The following is a 24,803-nucleotide window of genomic DNA, read 5'->3' on the forward strand; positions in this document are numbered from 1 at the left end:
GCAGATCACTGGGACAATTACCATAAAGAGTGAAAGATATGGGCCTTTACTGATGGGAGATTAAAATTGACCACAAGGCCATTGATTTTTCTCTGCTTCTTATTTCTGATGGTAAATTTGTTCTGTAGCCACCTGAGGTCGGCTGGTTGGTTGGTTTGTCATTGTATCCAAGAGTGAGTGAGAATGTATTGAGATACAATTATTTCAATACATAATCCTGCTTTTAAATATCTGTGTCCTTTTGCGTATTTATTTTTCTCCCTGAAGTGTTAGCAGACTCTGCGAGCATAAATGGTTATAGCCAAAGATTCTTATATTCCGTATAATAACTATCATTTACTAAGTACCTACTATATTCCAGGCACTGTACTAATATTCAACATAATTCAACTCTCACAAAATTATACCCAAGCAGGTACACTATCCTCGCACTTCAGATGAGGAAACTGATGTCAAGAAAGATTGGGAAACTTGCCTGAGCTCACTCGGATAATTAGTGGTGAAGAGAGAATTGGAACCCAGTATATATTAGTATAGTTCTTTACAATTCCACAAGTAATTTTACATCTATTCCATTAATTATTCAACAATTATTTACAGAAAAGATACTGGAGAAGTAGAATTCAGGATATTCAAGAGTTAATTGTAAGTAAAGACTGTTAAGAAAAAAAAGAAAACAGAAAGATGCCTCTGAAGTTTCTAGCCTGGACCGCTAAGAGGACAAGATGGCTTTAACTGAGAGTCTGGGAAAGAAAGAAAACAAACAAGGAACTAGCAGGAGGTGTGAAATGACGAGCTCAGTTTGGGACAGTTTGTTTTTCATTTTTTTAAATACATTTTTAGGTTATTAAAGTAATGTAATAACAGAAAAGAAAATTGGGAGGAGAAGAGGGGAGGAATAATAAATCATCCATAATGTCACCATTCCAACACAATTATCCCCAATTTTTCTTCTTCCAATATTTTTATGTACATCTTTTTGCTTTTAATTGTAGTGGAAATGCACATCACGAGATGCTTTTTTCTTTTCATGATGTGATATTTCAAAGACATTGCTACCTAATCTTCATACTTATTATTTCTCATGGATGCCTCTGTCCTATCCAGTGGATACACTATAGCTGACTTCACAGTTTCTTTTATTGTTGGGCACTTTGCTTACTTTTGACTTTTTGGTGTTTGAAATCATCTTGTGCTGAATAAATTTAGGTACGCTTCTTAGGATAGATGCTCTGAAATATGATCCTGGGTGGGTCCATTTCTGTTTGGTTTGATGCTGGTGAATTCAAGTAAAACATTGATTAGACCTGAATCGTGAGTCAACCATTCAGGAGGCAAGTCAAGGCTAGAGATACAGATCTGGGAAGAGAGATGCAGATATGGGAGATGGGTGCCGTGGGAGTTTTCAAACATGATCCCTAAATCTTTGACACTTCTTCCAACAAGAGGTGAGATCTATGTTCCCTACCCATGAGTCTGGAAGGACTAGAAATTGCTTTGAAGGAAAGACTTTAATGGCTTGGGGGGAAAGGGGTGGCTCAAATGGCAGGGAGCAGACAACACTATGGAATATCCAAGGCTAAGTCATAAAAGCTTATGCAGCTTCCCCCTGCTTCTCTTGGCATACTCATTCCCTGGATGTCCCCAGCTGCCATGCAGTGAGAAGCCCTAGCCACATAGCGAGGACACATCTAAGTGCTCTGGTTGAGGCTCAGACAAAACCAGCCTTCAAGGCAGCCCAGCCCAAGATCACATGAGTGAAGAAGCCTTCGGATGATCCCAGCCTCCCATTGTTCACATCGTACCTCAGCCATGGACATGTCCCTGATAAGGTAACATGGAACAGAGCCAAGCCATCCTCACCATGTCCTGTTCAAATTCCTGCCCCACACAACCCATGCGCATAATAAAAAGGTTGATGCTTCACAACTCGCAATTTAGGGCAATTTGGTATACAGCGATAACCGGAACAGCATTTGGTACCTAGAAGCGGGCTCTGTTGTAACAAAATTTGAAACTCGTGGCATTGGTTTTGGAGCCCAGTGAGAGACAAAAGCCTAATGGGCCACATGGAGGCTATCAGTGAGGGCTTGAAGAAAAGGAAAGATATAATGAACTCAACGATCAAGGTAAGGGGAATTTTAAGAAGTGTTCAAGGTATCATCTAGCTTTTAATGCCCTCAAATAAAATGAAAGAGTACGAGAGATAAACTAAAGAATGAATTACTGGGGCCAGCCCGGTGGTGCAGCGGTTAAGTTCACATGTTCCACTTCTCAGCAGCCTAGGGTTCGCCGATTCAGATCTTGGGTGTGGACATGGCACCACTTGGCAAGCCATGCTGTGGTAGATGTCTCACCTATAGAGGAAGATGGGCACGGATGTTAGCTCAGGGCCAGGCTTCCTCAGCAAAAAGAGAAGGATTGGCAGCAGATGTTAGCTCAGAGCTGATCTTCCTCAAAAAAAAAAAAAAAAGAATGAATTACTCTGTTTTTGACTATAATTTGGAGGAAATGTGTACTTTGGAGGGAGTGTACCAGCTAGCAAAGTGACCTCAAAATAAGAAATGGCTTTGGGGCAAGGATCAAATCCTAGGTGCTGTCAGGAAAATGTGGTCTCAGGGTCAAGATAATTCTTAACCTACAGAACCTATGAGAGTAATAAAATGGTGGTTGTCATATGCCACTAAGTTTGGGGAAGATATGTCATAAGAATAATGAGAAGAAACATTCCTTAAAGGAAGAGATTGCTCATTCGTGCTAAATGGAATATAATTTCTTTCAATTTTTGACCTTAAACAGAGAGACAGCCTATTATTTCTGCAGCAAAAATGGGTTCGTTCAGGATCAGCAAAGAATTGCAATTCAGGGTCTGCAACCATGGCAAGCCGCCTGCAAGTCCCCGGCAGCGAAGAGAAGTTTGGGGGGGCTATTGTAAACAAAGAGTTCACTAGAGGAATTGAGAGTTCCACGTATAGTGGCATTTCATTGGCTGAGTTGTGACAGTCTTTGATTGGCTGAACTTCTTGCCCGTCAAAAAGAGGAAGTCTTTCTTCTTCCTGTTGGGTTCTGCTGTTGACATAGCGAGTGGGAGCTCCTCTTTTTGGTCTCCTGACTCCAATTTAATCAAATTTCTGTTTATTAATTTGACACTCTCAGCACAGCTATTTAGAGATTCAGGCATGTTATTTCTCATATTCTATTCTATGGATGTACCACAATTTGGTTATCCATTAATCTTTTGAAAGACATTTGAGTTGTTTCCAGATTTTGGTAATGATAAATAATGCTGCTGTAAACATTCATGTACAGGTTTTTGTGTGAATCTAACTTTTCATTTCTCTAACATAAATTCCTAGTAGTGCAACTGCTGAGTCATATGGGATGCATATGTTTACCTTTGTAAGAAACTCAGACTATTGTCCACAGTAGCCAGGCCATTTTGTGTTCTCACCAGCAATATAAGAGAGTTCCAGTTGCTCCACATCCATCATCACTTGGTGTCATCAGTATTTTTAACTTTAGCAGCTCTAATAGTTGTGTAATGGTATCTCATTGAGGTTTTAATTTGCATGTTTCTCATGATTAATGCTCTTTTCATTTGCTTATTTGTTCACCCTTTATCTTCTTGGTGAAGTCTGTGTTCAAATCTCATGCCCATTTTTAATTGGGTTGTTTGTTCATTTCCTGGTGAGTTACGAGAGTTCATTATTCTGTATATTATGGGGGATCAGAATTGGCCACCCCAAAATGTGTTTCTTTGGCTTGATTATTTTTAAGAACAAAAGACTCAGGAAGAAACGTTGATGTTCCCCCGAACTGCCTAAAAGAATTTAAGATAGAAGGCCTGTTCCAGGAAAGAGATAATACCACAGAAAACTATGGTATAATATGAACTGGGGGTGGTGAACAGGGAGGAACCTACAAAGACCCATTTAATCAAAGTCTTCCCCATGTCCCATTGTCTTTGCAAGGTATGGCAAACATGTGTTTACCAAACATTTGCTTTCCCATCTCCTTGTGAATTTCCTTCTCCCCTTTGAAGTATCAAACCTCTACCCCCAACATCTTCATCTTTAGCTGAAGATGGTATTTAAGGTGGTGGCTTCAGCCCTTTTGGGGAGTTACTTAGTTTTCCTGGGTTTATCCTATGTATACATGTTATTAAGTTTGCTTTATTTTCTCCTGTTATTCCATCTCATGTCAGTTTAATTCTTAGACCAGCCAGAAGAACCTAGAGAATAGAGGAATATTCTTCCTCCCCTACAATGTAAAGTTGGTATGGGTTGGTATGTGATTTGCAAATGTTTTCTCCCACTCCATAGCTCATCTTTTCAGTCTCTTAACTGTGTTCTTCAAAGAGCTCAATTTTTTAACTTTGCTGAAATCTAATTTACCAATTTTTCCTTTATTGATAGTGTTTGCCAAACCCAGGGAGGAGGGCTTATGTACAAAGAGTCAGAAGGAGGGAACTCTTTGAGGGTGTTGCCTCTGTTCTGTATCCTGTTTGTCGTGGGAGTTACAAGAATCTATGCACATATTTAGACACATAGAAATATACACCAAAACATGTGAATGTAAATTCTTAAAAAATCTCTTTCACACCTAACTAATATGTCTGGGTAGGAGGGGAGGAATGTAAATGACATGAATCAGAGCTTTCTGATGCATACAATCTTATTTTTATTAAAGAAGATATAAAACCAAATAAAAAAAGTAGCCTTTAACCCTGACATATATCAATAAGCATCAAAGTGGCATAAGTTTATATTCTGATATGCCTCCATTGTTTAGCATAATTTATATGCTAATTATATGGTAATTTCAACCATTGACCAATAGCAAAACATCAGTTCTTTCAGGAATTTTGCCCAGTAGAAAAGGTACTTAAGTATCATGGATGCTGATGCTTCACATACAATCAAGCCTGATGGTACATGGGGAAACCAACTGTGGGTTACCTAACAAGTGAGCTAATGGCAGGGGTCTGAGTGACCCAAGTATTACGACCTTTCAAAACTATTCGGATGATTGACTCCACCTGCAGATAAATGAGATCCAACACTTTGGACTTTTTCTCTACATCTATAGCTGATCAAAGCCCGAATGGCTCAAAAGCACCTTCTAGTTGGTTTCATTGTTTTGTTTATTGTGCCTATCAGAGTGCAGTTAACATTTTCATTTCTAATTGATCATCCTGACATTTCAGTTGGTTGTAAACGAGTTGGTTTTCTATGTTTCAGCATAACAAATGAGTCCATTCTTAGGGAGTAACCTTTAATTACAAGGGGACTGCTTTCTTTTCTTATGGCCTCAGAAGGTATAAATATAGCAGTATGGGTTCATTCACCTGTGAGAAGGTGTATGTTCATTCTCGTGTTCATTCCTGCCATCAGTGATGCAGAAGTGATTCTGGGAGCTAACCAGAGTGGACTGCTTGCATTTTCTTGTTTATGCCCTGCTTTTTCTCTCTTCTATGGCTTTTTTGACATGATTTCCTCCTCTGGAATACCTTCTCGTGCCAGTTTCCATGCCCCTATGAAGCCATTCTTAATTCCACAATATAGAACAAAGCTTCCTCCTCTCTTAAATGCTGCTGCATTGTTGGTATATTACTGTTACTTTAGTATTAATCACATCCTTCTTCATATATAATGTTATGAATTGATCTTGCTCTCCATTCAAGTACAGTTTCTTGTAGAAAAAGATTATGTCTCATTCAATTCTCTCTCTCAAAGTGCCTTAAACATTGAGTCCTTTGTTTGATAGGTGATTTGCAAGTCTTTTCTTCCAGTCTGTGGCTTCCTGTCTTTTCATTCTTCACTGTGTTCTTCAAGGAGCAAACTTTGTAACTTTGATGAAGTCTAATTTATTAATTTTTTTCTTTCATAGACAGTGTTTCTGGTGTCAGATATATCTAAGAATTCTTTGCCAAATCCAGAGATTAATGGGGGCGGGGGGGGGGCGCATCTATCTTCAAAGGATCGGCATGATGGAATATTTGGGGGGGGGGGGTGTTGGAATGGTTCTGTATCCTGTTTGTAGTGCTAGTTACAAGAATCTAGGCATATGTTAAAATTCATAGACGTGTACACCAAAATATTTATTCAGTACTTTCTAAAGTGCTGAGAGAATATTTGCTTGGTTCAATTGTACCATCAAGGGAATCATCTTTCTAACTTATGTTGAGAACTTATCTTCCCTAACCATAAATCGTATTCTCACACCCCCAGTGAGCTAAAGGAGCTGAGAAAATAGTGTTCTTCAATCAGCAATATAGGGTAAGCATCTACTCTATGCAGAAGTACTTTTTTCCCCTCTTTTTTCGGATTACCTCAAATGGAAACTGGACGTGTCCCCACTGACCTCTGAACTACAGCAGAGTAAAGATATTGTCCAACTTTTGAGGTTCTCCATTTTTCCCCCTACTTTAGAGCATAGAAAAAGTGCCCCATTTATACTGTCTCTCTCCATTATTGTCTCTTTCTGGAAGGAAAAGAGTGATGTGGACACAGAAAAAAAAGGCAGAAAGTGGAGAACTAACTTCTTAGTATTTTCCTGCTCCCCTCTTCAAAGCCTGATTCGGAAAGAACTTGGGATATTTCTTCTCCAAGGCGGTGAGGGTGCAGCAGTATGCTTCAGCTCTGAGCAATCTGCCATGGGCCCCGCCATCTTGGGAACTGGTCTGGCCTACCTTGCAGAGGCCTGATTATCTCCTGGCTTCCTGTACAGCTTTGCAGGATCACAGCTGCGGTGGCCCACTGGAGATGACTGTTGGCATCCACAGAGCAGGAAATGCTGAAGGGCTCCCAGACCTCACACATGAAAAGAAACTTTATTGCTCCTGAACTCAAAGCTTGAAAGCCTTCCACAATAAAGCCTTGTCTCCATTTCCTTGGCTGTGTGCCAATGAGGAAATAGGGCAAGATTTATGAACGTTGCCCAAAACTTGCCACAGCAAGGTTAAAACAATTTTTAAAACAGATGAAAAGGAGAAGAAATTGTCTGGGGTGTGCACAGATTCGCCCTGTGATTCAATCAGTTTTTATTTTAAGTTGAGGTATCTTTCTTGGGAGAGAATAAATGAACCCTTCCTCTAATGACACAGTCACTTTATTTTGACACGATGGCCCAGGTGGATTGGCCAGGATGACTTCCATGCATAATTGATTTATGACATATAGCGTACCTTAAGGTCTTTGGGCTCTTGCAGAAAATCTAAACTTACAATAATTAAGCTAAATCCATAATTAGTAGGAAGAATTAGAAATTCAATCCTCAAATCACCTAGAAGAGAATTGAAAGATCTATATAGTTGGCACGAAGACCTTACCCTTAATAAATTATACACAGTTCTTTGCAGCATTGTGTACGCCACCCTTTCCTAAGTGGCGTTCAGTTGTGACCACGTGGCTTTGTGATAATATAGAGCCAATTAGCCTGAGACGGCAGTGAAATGGAATTCCAACTGCAAACTCCTTACAGCTTAGCAAGCCACTCCGAGAGAGCCAATAGAAACTCAGGATAGATTTAGGCCTCTGATGAGCAACAGTTCACACTGCAGAGAGGACCAGACCAATTTCCTTTTCTTGCTCAATCGTGATTTTACATGTCTGAACACTCGTAGAAAAAAGTGCCAGTAACTGCCAAATTGTTTCTAAGGACAGAAAGCTTCCATGGAAAATAAAATTAAAAATAAATAAGATCAAGCCCTCCTAGGATAACATTATATTCTAAGGAGTTTAAAAACACACAAAAAAACAGGTAAATAAGCGAAACTGCCTTTTACAGAAGAATCAACGTTTGCTACTTTTGTTTTCTTAAGAGCATCTGAAATAGTAAAGTTACTTAATATGCTTTACTTTACCAATCTATATAAAAAGAACATCCAATCATAATTTAACTGAAATATATAACTTCTTCAGAGCTTTTATCACTAAAACTTTTTTAAAAACTGAGAAATCCAGAAGTAATAACAATTGAACTCAGTTACGCAACAGTGGCACAGACAGGAAAGTGAATCATTTATTCTAGCTCTTATCAGATCCATTGTATGAAGAAGGATGAAGCATAAGGGAGAAAGTCTTTACAAGGTCAGATAGGATAAAGGCAGAAAATTTACACTGTATTAAGTATCCATTTATTCGATAACTATATATGAAATGCTTTTTCTATGCAGGACTTTTTAAAGCATTGAGATGCAGGAGCGAACAGAGGTAAAAGTACCTGCTCTCAAGGGACTTACATTCTCGTGATCGCAACAGACAATAGACACAGAGAGAGACAAAGTGTCAAGTATAAGATCAAGTAATAAAAAGTGGGATGTAGGGAAAAAACAAGAAAAAGGATAGAAAGCGATTGGGGGAATTATGACAGACAGGAGCACCCCTCTGAAAGGAGATTTCTGAGCAGATGAAGCTAGAAGGGAGTTCCACAAATATAAAAAGATTATACAGAGATTATTCAACAAATTGCCCTGGAAAAAAAGTCCTAATTATTTTGGAGGAGAAAACAGATCTTTATATTACTTTTTAAAGCAAAGTTAAGTCCAGATGGCTTAAATTAGTTCAATGTAAAAATAGACATTCCTTAACTGAAGAAATATAGGTAAACATTTATGTAATCTTAGATTAGGGAAGGATGCGTTAAACATCCAAGCAAGACAGAAACTCTAAAGAAAAGGCAAAATTATACAAAAAATGTAAAATTGCATGCTTGAAAGCCCTGTAAACAAAATAAACGGAGAAATGACAAAATAAGATATTTGAATACATGGATTTAAAATGTCAACATATAAAGAATTTTCAATTAAAAAATATTTTCAGATAATAATGTTATCCAAAATTTCAGATATTATTAAGAAGCAATTCACAAAAGAAGAAATAAAGACAAAAAAAGGTTCAACCTAACGTGCCAAAGAAATGAAAATTAAAACAGTGTTGATATGCCATCATTTGCCTTTCGAGTTGACAAAGAATTTTTTAAAATAATGTAGGGCAGGGGCTGGCCCCGTGGCCGAGTGGTTAAGTTCGCGCGCTCCGCTGCAGGCTGCCCAGTGTTTCGTTGGTTCGAATCCTGGGCGCGGACATGGCACTGCTCATCAAACCACGCCGAGGCAGCGTCCCACATACCACAACTAGAAGAATCCACAACGAAGAATATACAACTATGTACCGGGGGGCTTTGGGGAGAAAAAGGAAAAAATAAAATCTTTAAAATAATGTAGGGCAGAAAATAAACACTTCAAATACCGCTATTGGGCAGGAGAGAGCCCGGTGGGCGAATTGACAACACGAACACATGTGTCCTAAGGAAATCATTATGTATGCAAACTGAGATTCTCAAATGAGGATGTTGAAGTTTTCTTACAATATCTCCAGAGTCACCTAGTTCAAGATGAGGCATGAGAGGAGGAAGGGAGGAGACGGGTAGGAAAGCCTGTGTGAGATTTTAATGCCAATCAGAGCAGATAAACTTGTACTCATTTAATATGTTGACATTCTAAGTAAGATCTGAATTGCAAAGTGGTTTGGCAGCAACGTATGTGCATCTATATCTGAACTATGTGTATGCACATACACATATGGTGTGAATTTACATAAAATGATAAGTAATCCAAATTTTCAATATTAGGAAGTTGATTAAATAATCACTTAACAGCATGCCAAAGCTACTTGCAATCATATCATTCATACTTAATAATTTGGAAAATGGCTGTAATTAATTGCAAACGATATTTTTTAAGTTACAAAATAGTATATAGGGTATAATTCCAATTATGTTTAAGAAAAAAATCCACAATTTATGTATAGAATAACAATAATATGGCTAGAAAAAAACTAAGACTGCATATCTCTATACCAAAATATTAATGTTATCACTGGGTAGAAGGACATAGGTAATAAAGTTAACATATTAACAATGAGTAAATTACAAGTCATGGAGATCTTTGTATATGATGGCCTAAAGATTGTATAGTATATTTAATTAATTAATATATTAATAGATATCAATAAATTATTAAGCATATTATAATATTAACTAAATTATATAATATATAATTTTATCTTAATTATATTATTGAAATAAATTAAATTTAAATTACATATTAAGTATTAATGTTATATAATATACATAATATAACTTCTAGCACATAAGAAAGCAATCTCTTCTCTGAACAGATTCATAACAATGATCCTATTTAGCTCTGATTTTCACTAGATATTTAATTATTACACAAACCGGTAACAGAAATACATCTCTCTTGTTCCCTAATTTTTGCTATAAGTGGATGGTGCTTCTCCATTTCAGGAAGTAATTCCTATACATACTAAAACAGGCCAGAAACGAGAGAAGGAACACGGAGGTAACTGAGAAACGGTAAGAATTACCAACGTGTGTATAGTGCTTTTAGTTTTTACACAGTTTCACGTACACAGTCACATTTAAATTTAATGCCAACTGCATAGTGCAGTTGGGGAGGACCAATGTATGTCACATTTTGTGTAGATGAAAGAACTAGGAAACAAAGAGTTTAGGTGACCGACCCTGGGAGAGGTCTTTGATTCCCCGCCTTCTCTACGATTCCACATTGAGTTGACATATGAGCTTTAGATCAACAATCGCCTGCCTTATAATTACCAAGCCAAGTCTGAGAAAATATTATATTTTAAATATATGCCATACAGAACTTTATTGTTGTACTCAAATGAACTAAAACCAATTTCATTTTGATAGCTTTGAAAACTCTAGCTCAACCCCTTATAGAGGGAAATCCCCTTGGATATTGCAAAATGAAGGGTGAGAGCTCCACCCTGAATAAGAAAATGCCTATATGGCCAAAATATGTATTCTGCATAGAATTCCACAGAAGAAAACACCAGGGCCAAAACCAGTAACCAATAAATTCCAATCTTTTCCCTACTATCCATGTCAATAAAATGTTGGAATATTAAAATATATCCAGAGGTCTGTAGGCCTATAGAGATATGAAACTAATCTTTTTAGAAAGGGCTGGACAACAGGAAAAGTTTACCCCAGAAAATTTTCAAAAATGTCCTGCTAGAGCAAACTCCAGTTTTTCCAATGCCATGGTTAAAAGCAAGGAGTAGCGATGACCTACCACCTGTAGAAATTCCACCAAGTAATCTGATGTGGAAGAAATTTATCCAGTTTGACGTACATATTTCCCACAGGCATCTCAAACTAAAATTGTCCCATTGCAAAGTGGTTATTCTTCCCTTCTTTGAATTTCTCTCTCCTTACATCAGGGATGGCGCTATCTACCTAGAAACCTCAATCAAAACACGGGTGTTATCTTGAACTCTTCCCTCTCCCTTAAACCCTTTATCTTTGGATAAAGCACCCCATATCCATCACCAAATTCTGTCACATTTGATTCCACCTCACAAGCACATATCCGATCCACTCCACCCTATTCCTGCTCACACTCTGGTCCCACTGCCCCTGCCTTAGCCCGCCATCTCTCACCCGTAGGATTGCCATAACTTCCTAATTAACTGTCCTCTTCGCTTTTCTTTTGTTGTTAGTTCATCCCTAAACCCCACCATTTTACCCTTCTCGTACCTTACTCTTCTTGGCACCATTTTTAAAGATTCTAAAATTCTAATCATAAAAGTAATGTATACACTACTGTAGAAAATTTGAGAGTAATACAAGGACATGAAGAAAATTTAAAAATCCCCGAGTTACACCCTCCAAAGATAATCGCTGAATTTTTTAAATCTCTTTAAACCCAACACTATGGAGATGGCTAAATAGTGACTGCAGATGTGACCGATTGTTCTGCAATGTTCTATAACTTGGCTCATCTAATTTAGATTAAAATATAAGTTTGGGACAGAGAGTATTTCATTCTTTCCTGCTGCAGGAATTATAATTTTATGTTAAATTATGCTCCAATTTCTCATCACGTCAATTATGTATATATTCTAAATGTGGTCCTACTTGTTTGAAATAAGAATAACATTGCTTTATAATTTGGGAATAGTTTTAATCTGGAGAGAAGGAAGAAAGTCAAGAAAAATGTTGGTTAAAAGACACTAAGGAGAATAGAATTGAGATTGCTTATTAGGATAATTAAATCAAGGATGTATGCATCAGTAACACATGACCCCAAATCTCAATGGCTTACAACAGAGATTTGCTTCTTCCTGATGTTACACACCTATCAAGGGTCAGCTGCAATTTTGCTCTACATGATTTCATTTCCAGAGTTAGGCTAATGCAGTAGCCTCTGTTTGGAGTATTGATAATTGCTTGAGGAAAGCAAAAAAGAACACGGTCAATCAAATCTGGCTTTTAGAACTTCTTTCAAAAAATGTCTCATATGTCATTGACCAGAACAGTCATATGGTTAACTTGGAATCATTGGAGTGGAAAAGTATAATTCTGGCTAGGGAGAAGCAGCAAATATTTGTCAACATACACACTACCCCAGACGCCTGATGCCACAGTGATCTACTCTGTTATGGAAGTTCTAGACACTGTAGTAAGACAAGAAAAATAAATAAGGAGTGTAAATTTTGGAAAAAGCATACAACTATCATTGTTAACAGATGATTACTACCTGCCTAGATAACCTAAGAGAACCAACTGCAAAATTATTAAGCTTACTAAGAAAGTTTATTAATGTGGCTTGTAATAAAAGATGCAGGAATTAATAGATTTCCTAGATACTAGTAATAGCAAGTTAAAAAAGGAAGATACTGGGCCTGATGTTCCAATTTGAAGTAAGGAATCTGAATTCAAACTCCACATTTATTTTCTTTTTTTTTTGATAATACACAACATTGATTTTAAGCACTTTACAAATGTTAGTTATTTAATTCTCACATTTCTTCTATCCCCATTCTATAGATGAGGAAAGTGAGGCAAAAGAGATTAAGTAAATTGCCAAAGTTCACTGAGCTGGAAACTGGCGAAGACATGATTTACGACTATATACTGTAGCTCCAGGGCCTATCCTCTTTACACAATGCTATGCTGTTTCTCTTATCTACTTAAGAAAACATGTACACAAATGATACAAATATTTCATCGAGTTAAAGAGATTATTGTTTTTAACTTTCTAACACGAGAAAAATGTTACAATACCTTTGATTATTTATGTCTCCAAACAAAATAGTGAACTTGATTAGAATTATATTCTTTATTTTACTCATAAGAATAGTGAGGCAAAGCAAGTTAATCACATTAATATAGGAATAACAGAACTAGAAACAGGCTATATTCGTAATCTACTAAATTATTTGCATTCTTTTAATCAAGAGACTCCGCCATGTATGTATCATCGTGAAGTCCACATCATCACGTGGCATGGGCTTTATTGGGAAAAGAAAAACTTATGAGCCTGGATCAGCAAAGGCAGAGAAGGCCCGAGTCCTCTGGCTGCCATCATCCCGCAGAGAAGCATACTAGGTCCAGAGGGCTTCTGCTCCTGTAGTGTGGGTCTCGGTTCCACCATAGGGCTATTGCGTCCTGCCATTTAAGCTTTTTATAGGGCAAACATGAGAAAGGAGGCTTGTCAATGGGGCCATACACAGGCTACTTGGAAATCAGTAGTTTAGAAATGGGTACCAGCTGTTTACTAGACTTGTCTGGTAATGCCAGCTGCCCAGCACCTGAATTCCATAGGGCAAATAGGATTTTGTAGTACCCTTACTTTGGGAGGCACCTCAGGCCTAGTGGGAAGCTGAACTTGGGTGCACTCGTTCCCCCTAGGAGAGGGAACATCTCCAGGTCTCAGGCAACTATCTAGCAAATCCAGAACAAACACCCAGAGTCACTTTCAGGCAGTTTTGTTCACTGCATCACAGATAGAAAGGGTGCTTGACTTCTTAGGCTGCAGATGTACCAGGTCAGGTTAAAAGATTTGTTTCTGAGCTGGCCTGGTAGCATAGTCATTAAGTTCGCGCACTGTGCTTCAGCGGCCCAGGGTTCACGGGTTCAGATCCCAGGCGTGGACCTACACACTGCTCCTCCAGTCATGCTATGGCAGAGTCCCACATAAAAAATAGTGGAAGATTGGCACAGATGTTAGCTCAGCGACAGTCTTCCTCAAACAAAAAGAGGAAGATTAGCAACAGATGTTAGCTGAGGGCCAATCTTCCTCACCAAAAAAAAAAAAAAAAAAAAAGGCTTTGTCTCTAAGTAAATTCCAATCTAAAGGGAATTTGTAATTTAAGAAAAAATCTAGCTAGTCTTTATTGACGTGGCAGTGCTTCAAACAACACATTAATTGCTTTACATCTATTATTTTATTTTATCCTTCTAATAGCAGCATGACCCAGAGGTTACTCTTTCCTTTTTACAGCTGACTTAAGTTCAGGGAGGCAAAATAACTTTTCCCATTCCACACATCTGGTATGTAACAAAGTGGAGATTTGAATTCAGACTAGAATGAGGCTTAAACCATTTTCCTTAACCATTACTCTGCTTTATCCACCTGAAACTACTGATTACCCTTGTGAAAATATTTATTAGCTGAAGTCACTATATGATTTTTCCATATTTGGTACATATTTTGGTACTAAGGCTTTAATATATGTTTAGTGAGTGAATAAATAATTGACAAAAGGCTGAAAAAAAACTAGGATACTTTAAACTTACTGAATATACTCTGTTCCTGAATGTTTTTGCTTTGATTTTGGTACATGTTGTAAAATTGCTTTACAGTTCGGGCTTAAAAATAGCCCAGAGAAAGCAGAGTTTGTGTCAGGTCAGCTGATATAAAGTAAATTTTACCCAGTGATTTCAATCTCAGAGCAATAGCGCCATGGGTCAAATGTTTCTCTCTATTTATTACAACATGTAAGGTCATAAATGAAGACGGGAGTGGTGGGAACGAGTGTTTTAAGTCCTCTCAGTCAGACCTATTCCAGGAGAATTTATCTGAAACGCAGAGCAACCCAGAGTAAACTTGTCTTATGATCATGAATTTTGGCAAAATATCAAGAAATTTGGAAAGTGATCAAATTCCTTTCACCTTCAAGAAAGAGAAGCATGAGGTCGACTACCTTCATAAAGCTAGAAGAAGTTGCAAAAAATAGCTGAAGACGTCCACAATTTCTTGGATTCTCCACTCAAACAACGAAAAGGAAAGCGTCCTCCGTGGTGGTGTTTCTCTGAAGAACTGGCTGGAGGAACGCCGTTTGAACTGAGACCGTTGGCGCTGCAGATCTCTGTGGCAGATAGAAAGAGAACATGGAAGCAAGTGAGGTGTCCGAGGACTTCATCACAAACACCGAATTCCAATCTTTATTACCAGACGAAATTTTTCCTGAGTCATCCAAGGAAGACAAACGTTTGCTGTTGGCCTGTCACGGCTTCCGTCTTGACTGCTTCATCTGCGAATCCGATGAGTCGTAACAATCCGGGTAATGACCCTTTTCTACTTCACAAAGATGCTTTGCAGATTAACCAATTAATGATTATAAAGTGTTACATCCTGTTAAGTTTATTATGATCATTAAGTTCTCGTGATGAAGAGATAAACTTTGAAATCTGATGTTCAGTAGGTGGCGTTCTTCCCTCTGGATCTATAATGAATCCTAGCTAGGTTTGAGGGACCATCTTGACATCTTTTTATCTTGGTTGTTAAAACTACACTATCCACTAGCACTTTCTCCAGCACAGGGAAGAGTTAAGGAGGCTATAGTTATATTTGATTATGATTCGAATATCATTTGCACAAGCTTTGACAATTGGCTCCCTAAATAATATACTATGTCATCAAGTATATATTTTCCAGTATATTTTTTAACATATAAATACTATATTAATAAATAAATAAAATAAATATGTAAATTTATATTTATTATATAAAAATATACAAATAAAATATATTTATGTAAATATATAAATAGAACAAAATATAATAATAGCCAATATGCATGGAGCACTTAGCTAGCTACTATTTAATTGTCTGGTATTATTTCATTAAATCCACTCAACAGTCCTTTTTTTTAATGCCAATAGAAAATTCATTCATTTAGTGCTTTTTTGTTTCTATCTTGTTTCATCAGGTGGATTGAGTTCAACTTTCCTTTTACCTACCTTTGGACCAGTAGATACTCAAAATTGAGCCACCAGACTCCATAGGTAATTTGTTCATGGCATGTTTCATTTCATCAGACCCTCTGAGGGGCCAGCCCCTGGCCAAGTGGTTAAATTCAAGTGCTCTGCTTAGGTGGCCCAGGGTTCACTGGTTCAAATCCTGGGCGCAAACCTACACAAGGCTCATAAAGCCATGTTGTGGCAGCATCCCACATAGAAGAGCTAGAATGACCTACAACTAGGATATACCACTATGTACTGGGGCTTTGGGGAGAAAAAGAAAAAGAAAAAGAAAAAAAGAGGAAGATTGGCAATGGATGTTAGCTCAGGGGCTCAGGGCCAATCTTCCTCACCAAAAAGCATACCTTGAAAACAAAAAAGAAGAACCCTCTGAATAGATCTGCTGGAACAATTTATTGAAAGCTGAATCTCTGTCCAGCTTCTCATTCTTCTTCACTGAATTTGCCAATCCCTGTATCCCAATTTCTTGGGTAACAAGAAGATGCTAGATACAGGCTCTTCGCATCTGCAGTGAACTGTTTGGCTTGGGCACATCTCTAACTGAAGGGCTTTCTAAAATTTCACTTTACACATGGAAAAACGAGGAAAAGAGATATTAAGTAATTTGTCCAAGATCACACAGTATGTAAACTGTGGAGCCACATATTTGAACCCAAGTTGTCTGAACCCAAACCCCACCTCTCAATTCCCTAAGCTTTACTCCCTCCTGAACTGCCTTCACATCACCTCGTCACCATGAGAAAACGCTTACCATCATTTTATTTTGAGCACAGAACACACAATTTACAGTTCTTCTATGAAAAAAACCATGGGAAATTTTGATTGCGTGTAAGCAGAAATTTGTTAGGGTGGTGATATCTTGGGATTATTTTCTCTTAAAAAAAAGCTCGAGTTATGTTGTTCGTATAATAATTATTTTGTTTACACACATACGTATCTATTCTACTATTGCTAAACTTCTGAGCGATGTTCTTGTTTTCTTTCCTTATTAATTCAGGGAGTGTCTGTGTGGGGAACAGCTCAGGGAGGGAGGAGGAGTGAGAGATAGATTATTGGCTTTAGAACTCCTGGATGAAGTTTCCTGGAGATAATGACAACACCAAGTCTTTGTACTTTTCTTCCCAGGTGGGGAGTTTGGCCTCAGGACAATTGTTTAGGTGATGGATCTTATTGGCAAGTGAACAGAGAGAAGTGAGCACACACAATTTCAGAATGCCTGTGAATATCACCACTGTACTATCACCTTAAGGATTTTAATCCTTGATAGAACTATTGATCCTATTCACATTTTTGACCATCAACCATGATACGTGATATTTAAATATATCATCGAATTATCTTGTGGCCTCCTCCAATAAGACCAGAACACAAATATTGATTTAGATTTTTTGTTTCCAATGTAGAATAGGATCAATAACCAAGAAAAATAATCTAAAGCTTCTGGACTCTGACCTGTCATTAAAAATCATAGCAATCACCATAAATTGCTTTGTAAAGATAATTTTAGTTATAACTGTAAGCAAAAAGAAAAAGTCCATAAATTGCTAGACTTCATAAAATATGCATCGGAAAAAAGATGCTTCCAGTCTTTATATAAAATTCCATGCAGATTCAACTTAAGAAAACTGGAAGGATAGCACCAATTTTAAAGACAGCAAGGAAAATTTGCTGCTGCTGCTTTTGCTGCTATTCTGTCAACAGTGATGAATGGAATTTTTGCTTTCTGGAAGCTTCCTCTGAAAAAGTCCAGAAGAAGTCTGACTCAAGTCAAGCTTGACTCAGTAGCTCAGAGATGAACCTCAAAGCTAGTGTCGTGTCCTCCCCTTCTCTTTGCCTTCTGCAGTGCTGGCCAATCTTAAAGCATCCTGAATGGCCCCAATACGCCCACTACATACATCCTTATTTAGCCAACAGGAAAGGGCTCCCTTTTATTTTAGAAATAAAAATAAATAGGACTCTATGGCAAAGGTGGAAAAGATGAGAAAGAAAAGAAAGATACAACAGAAATGCATAAAAAACACAAATTATATAGATAGGTAGAATACGTTGCTTTTCATAAAACGGCCCCAAATATCCTAAGATGCACAGATACGGATAACACGGTTATAATGAGCTACGAAGAAAAAATCAGCGCCATTAGGAGTAGTTGCTCATTCTGGGGGGGTTGATTTTGCAAATACAATCTCTCAGGAAGCATCCCTTTGCTTTGTGTCATCCAGCATGGCAATTCTTGCCACATCTACGATTGGTGACATCGTCTCTGGATATGCTCCTTGTGGTGAGAAAAAACATATGTGGCTCAGCTCTAAAATAATAGGTCTAACATTAATTTTGAAAGTGCATGGTAACTGAACTGTGACAGTTAACTTTCTATAGGGGACATAGGTAAAATAAATCCTAACGTTATATACTTTTTAACATTGTTTTTCAGAATGATCTATCTATATGCCACACCACCACAGTTTTACAAATGCATTTTCTCAAACTTGTGTCAAATTCACCTTAGGCTGTCTTCACATATGAGCTTGATAAAGCATCCTAAAAAGATTGCAAAGGGTCAATCTTTCAATAGCCAAAATAACTCTTGAAAGAGCTTTCTGAAATTATAGAAGCCCATGACAAAAGCTCAATGGTTTCACCCATATTTGTCGTGTACACAAATCACTTGTCTATAAAGCATTTACCTAAAAACATTTATACTTGGGTTGACTTGGGAGAAACATCGTGAAGTCTGTCTTGATTCTCTCATCTATAAAGTAGAGACAATAGGAGCAGCTCTACCCAACTCATTTGCATTAGGAGAGCTTACTTGGAAATTAAAGCACAGAAAAAAGGGAAAAAAAGCTGTGCAAACACTCTTCATTCAAATTCGTCTTTTCTGAATCTGATGAGGCTACCATCCTCAAGCTAGGACCAGTTTCCAGAGGAAGACACCTACTATTGAGAGAGAAGGAAGTGACATATGCCTAGAAGTGAGCAAAATCAGTCAGGTACAACCGTTAACATGGAGGCAGACACTGAATTCAGATTGCTCTCACATGCTCCGGCCTCCAATCGCTAGCACTTTGAAAAGTCTCAAAGTATCATCTATATGCAAAACATTGGGGAAAAAATGTCCCCGTTCTCAAAACTTAAAGTTTCATCCATAGAAGAGGAGATGTTTTATGTCCCACCCATTGCAGATGGTCCTTCCTCTCTACTGAAGTGCTCCAAGAGCCAGGAAATAGTCTAAATAGTTTCATATTCTCTTATTAATCCCTAATCCTTTAGTTTAGTGTGCCAAGACCATTCCTACCTCAGGACCTTTGCACATGCTGTCCCCGCATCTGGAGAGTTGGTCCCCAGATCTTTGCATAGCTTGTATCTTCACTTCCTTCCGGTCCCCTCTCAGATGAAATTATCATGGAGGCCTACCTTGACCACTCACCTGAGGGTACAGATTCCACTTTCCCATCCTTGCGCAGCACTCCTTGCTCACCTTGCCTACTCTGTGGTGATAGAGAAACCTGACTCCCTCAGGTGCTTCCAGATTATTTAATAGTTAGGAATCACTCACCAAATGCCCCCTATGTGTGAGACTCGCTAAGCAATTTCTGCACATTTTATCTCTAAATCTTCACCTAGAAAATCTGTATCATCTCCAGGTACAGATGAGGAAATGACTCCTAAGAGCTTAGGTATCCTGCCTCAAATCACAGGGCAAATCCAGGCGATCCATCACCAACCAACATTTATTAACTGAGCATCTACTATGTGGAAGGCATTGTATTGGCTGAGGATATATAAATGAACATCCTTTGCCTCTACTCTCAAAGAACTTCCAATCTAGTTGAGAAGAAAAGCCAGACCAAGATTGTTTACAACATGCAATAAGAGAAAGGAAGAGAGGAGAACTGTAAGGATGCCCAGGAGGGAGGAATCACAGTAAAATGGAAGCAGGAAGATTTCACAGACGTTATGGACTGAATGTTTGTGTCCCCCCCAGTTCATACATTGAAGTTCTGACCCACTACATGATAGAATCAGGAGATGAGACCTTTGGGAGGTAATTAGGTTTGGATGAGGTCATGAGGATGGGGTCTTCAAAATGGAATTAGTGTCCTTGTGAAAAGAGATCAGAGCACTTGCTCTCTCTCTCTCACACTCTCCACCATGTAATGACATAGTGAGAAGGAGGCCATCTGCAAGCCGAGAAGAGAGCCCTGACCAGGCACCAAATCAGCCAGCACCTAGATCATGGACTTCCCGGCCTCCAGAACTGGGAGAAATAAATGCGTGTTGTTTTAGCTGCCTGGCGCATGGTATTTTGTTATTGCACCCTGAGCAGACTAAGACAACAGACAAACTCTATTTTGAGCAAACCTTAAGGAGAAGTAGCCTTTTAATAGATGAAGGGGCATTTTAGGCAGGAGGGGTGTTTCCTTTTAGCAAACATCAGTTCATAGATTTATAGCATATTAAACAAGCTCCAGGTAAAACTGGATTTAAGGGGGGGAAAACTTAAGAGAAACAAATAATCTGTGTTTCTTTTTAAAGATATTCAGAATAAACCTACAACATACCTAGATTTAGGGAGGTGGAAATAATGTATCCGTGTAAGCTAGAGAAATGAATGCATGAGATAGGACCAAGTGTAGCCCTCTTTCTGTTATCCTGGAGGAGAATCTTTGTTAAATCCAAGATTTTCCTGGAGTAAACTGGAGTTGCTGACTATGACTTGCAGATGTGTAAATTTCATTTTGTCACAGAGTTTCAGGACGAGTTTTTCTCCAGAGAAGCACCTGTAAATGACATTACATTGTCTCCATGACTTTAGTTCAAAATGGGTTCAGTTTTGCAACTTAAGTCATGAACTTTCCAACTGCCAACAATGCAAACTCAACCTGGGATCTGAAAATCCTGGTGATGTTTTTCGACTTCTTACATCATTATTACCAGCAAGAAAGACTGCGATTAAAAGTTAGCTGACAATTGAGTTCATTACGCCCATGGCAAAAATATCAAGCGGACTCTCCCACAGGTCTGCCCACCTAGACAGGACTAAAGAGTTGTTTGAGATAGTGAAGTTGGAAAGTGTGCCTTAAGACGACCAGGGACTGGCTCAGTGGTTCTTGATTTTGACTGCACGCCATCACCTCAAATCACCTGGGAACCTTTTAAGATTCCTGATGCTCAGAATCTCCAGAAATAGGACTCAGGCATCTATACATTTCTTAAAACTCCCAATATGGTTCCAACATGCGGTTAAGGTCCAGAATCGCTGCTTCCATTTTTCAGGTGGTTTCAATCCTGCATGTACATTAGAATTACCTGGGGCTGCTTTTACAAAACAATGATGCTCAGATGCCATCCACAGAGAGACTGAGTCCATTGGTCTGGGATCAGCAATATTTAAAAACTCCCCAGGACTCTAACAGGTACCCAAGGTTGAGAACTGTTGTTGGTACGAATTCCGTATCTGTCACCATAGTCATGCAGTTCTTTATGAGGAAAATGTTGATTGAAAAATTATAGTCAGACTCTTGTTAATATGAAACCCCAAAACCGAAGTCCTAAAGTTGCCCCCAAGATTGTAAAGGAGAAGAGGAGTTCATCTTTTGACCAGGGCTTTCTGAGTCAAATGTGTTTTTAGAACAATTAGACAAATTATACTACATAAACTAAGACTGAGCACAAATTAGACATTTATGGAGAAACTTTGAGTAAGTTCTCTGTTACTCAGAATTTTCAGGTTCAGAAATAACAAGCATTCAAAAAATTTTCCTTGAAATCTTGCTCAGGCTAGAGGGAAAACAGGATTTTTTTGGCCCTCCTTATATTTTTTGCTTCCTGTTTCTCCTCTATGTGGACAGATCCTATTATTGAGCAGCCAGCTGATATTTACGTTCTGATGTTCCATTAACCCCTAATATTCAGCACGTCCAATGCTGAAATTGTGCTCTGCTCACACTGAGTCACTTCAAGCTTCCAATTTCACTGGCTCCAGGAGAGGCACCACGATTTCTTTCTCTGCCTGAACTCAAAGCTTGGAGTCCCGTTGAAAGGCTTCCTTCTCTCCTGGGTGGAGTTAGCTGTTGCACGGTGTAAGCTCTTCCCCTCATGGGCCTAATAGTCATCCTTTCCTCTGCATCCCCACGAGCTGCACTATACTAGTCCCTCATTGTCTTCCAGAGATGAACTATCGAATATTGTCGCCCTAACACTCCCACACTTGCCCTCTTCACTGTCTTAGACATCACCAACACACTAAACTCATTTGAGTGTAGTTTTCCTCTTGTCACTTTCCCATCCATAAGCCTTCCCTGACTCCCTATTTCCTACCACTTCTAAACTAAACCTTTTTTTTCAAGACACATCATCCATCAATCTATGCTGCTCTTCAAATCTTACATTCCTGACCACATCCATAAGCATTTCTTCCTTTATTTCGTCATTGGTGCCTTGAATTTCTCCACTCTCTGCTTGCCCAAATCCTACCCATGCTTAAATGCCAATAAGGTCAATATAAAAGCCACTGTCACAAAGTGCCCTTGTTTTGTAGTTCAGTGCAAGAACTGAAATAGGCTGAAGTTACTGTTTAGATGACTAGTCCCGTCAAGGAAATTATAAACTTCATTTTCTGTTTGAGACAGATTGAGCATCCACGAAGGCAAACTGGATTTGACACCCATGGCCACTGGAACCACCTACGTATGTCCAGTTCTGCTCACCCAGATTCAGTGAGTCTCATGGACTTCAAAGGCTGTTCATTCCAAGGAAATTCAGAGGAGCAGGAAATGAGAGCGAGCAATGCTCCAGAATAATTGAGCCGTGGAAAGGCAGTTCCTCCTGAAAATACAGTGAAAAAAAAAAAAGACTGAAAATTAAAGAAGAGTGCATCTCCCTCGAGTGGAGCTCCATCCCAGCAAAGACAGTCAAGACCCACGAAGCATATAATATCATGAAGCATATGACTTGAGCACTTTGTGATTTGAACATCTATAGGGAAAACAGAAATTATTAGTTGTTTGGGATTCATTTTACAGATCATTACCATTACATGAAGTCATTCTGGACTGCCCCTCCTAGGATGAAGAAGTTTCCAGAATGGCAGTTTCCACTGAGTTTCTGCAGAAAGCAGAAAGACTCCAGCAGAGATGGTACACCGCATGGCATGCGATGCCTAGCAATATGAAATTATTCCATGGCCCAGTGCCTTACGAAAAAGGCATGGATCGCCCTCCCAAGGGTTGTGTGTCAGTGTTTTCATTTTCAATTTGGGGCCTGTCAGGGTGTGCAGGCCAGGGCAAATTATTATCTTCTAGTGATGTCCGATCTTTGTAGGATTTTTGTTTCTTTTTGATATTGAATCACCCAGGGTTGTATGTGGCCATTTCTATTAATAAAATGTGTTTTGCTGAGGTTGGGGATATATTTCTTTTCATTATTTTCAAAAGAAACATTGAATTGCTTTTCTGGAGCACGATTTTCAATCCCTTCTGTGTTTTTCCCCCGTGTACACTATTGTCATTGAGGTTACAGAGCTTGAGAGAAAAAAAGAATTCAAGAATAGAAGGGGAAGTCATGTTATGAATAAAATTTATGGGGTGAGTTTTTTCACGCACAGAAACCAGCCTTCCTGACACCTTCCGCGTTGGAGAGCAAATCCTCTGAGCTGTGTCTGCACCGTGCTTGATCCAATCATTGCATCTGTGATGCTGCACTGTCATTTTTGTCCTTGCCTGGCTCGTTCCCACTAGACGTGCATCTCCTTTAGGACAGGAACTGTCTCATTCATCTCTGTATTTCCATTGCCTAGGACACTACTCAATAAATGTCGGTGGAATGAGCAAGAGATGTGATTATGTGCTTTTCGACGTACAGGCATTGAAACACATATTTATATAAAGATGAAAGACAAAACGAAACTATGGTAAAATAGAAAGATGCTGGAATAAAAACTAGTCCCTGAGGGGTAAAATATTAGAAATGGTTATAGGAAAATGTGAGATAATTATTTCTTTTACTTCTCAGAAGCAGGGAAGAACCATGTAAAAATAACTAACAAGAGAGAGATGCTCTGTGAGACCAGGCTCAGATCAGGGGCTTACCAACTTCTACACATGCTTAGGGGCCTTCCTCTGGGGACACTGTGGGGACAAAAGGAAAGGGACCTGAGTTTCTCCAGTAAAGGGATGGATTGTCATAGGGAGTGAACCAATGAGAAAAATTGAAAAGGTTAAAAGTAGAAGCGTGAGGATTTTTATTGGAATATAATGTATGTACTAAAGTTCGTCTATGCACAAATTTTGGATTTTACTGAAATCAAATAAAACAGACAGAACTTAATGATCTTTTGGTACCAGATATAAATACTGTGGTGGCATTTGCAAATAGATATGCCAGGACCTCCACAAATGGAAACAGTGAGGTTCGTCACAAGAGCTATATTGGAAGTCCCCCTAAGAATGCAGGATTGAAAGTTCCCTAAGATGCTGTTTTATATAGTTTGTGATGAGTACAGACTCTGGGAATCAGGCAACCCACATTCAAATCGCAGGTCTGCCACTTTCTAGTGAATGACTTTGCAAAAGTCTCTTAATTTCTCTGTCCCCGGTCAATTCAGATGAAATATGTGCTCCTCTCTCATTTGATTTTTGTGAGGATCCAGCACGATGACATATAGTAAGCAGTCAACAAATACAGTTCTTATTGTAATAATTGGCCAG

At 38.6% G+C, this 24,803-nt stretch overlaps 1 long non-coding RNA gene across 1 annotated transcript; it reads left to right on the top strand.

Moving 5' to 3' along the window:
* Positions 1 to 14,919: 14,919 nt before the first annotated feature.
* LOC102148311 (uncharacterized) lies at positions 14,920 to 23,495 on the top strand. Its single transcript, XR_289751.4, has 3 exons — positions 14,920 to 15,395; positions 16,044 to 16,119; positions 22,728 to 23,495. It is a non-coding gene; the product is annotated as an uncharacterized lncRNA (long non-coding RNA).
* Positions 23,496 to 24,803: the final 1,308 nt, after the last annotated feature.

This window comes from Equus caballus, chromosome 29 (assembly GCF_041296265.1).
Source record: "Equus caballus isolate H_3958 breed thoroughbred chromosome 29, TB-T2T, whole genome shotgun sequence".
In the NCBI taxonomy this organism is placed as follows: Eukaryota; Metazoa; Chordata; class Mammalia; order Perissodactyla; family Equidae; genus Equus; species Equus caballus.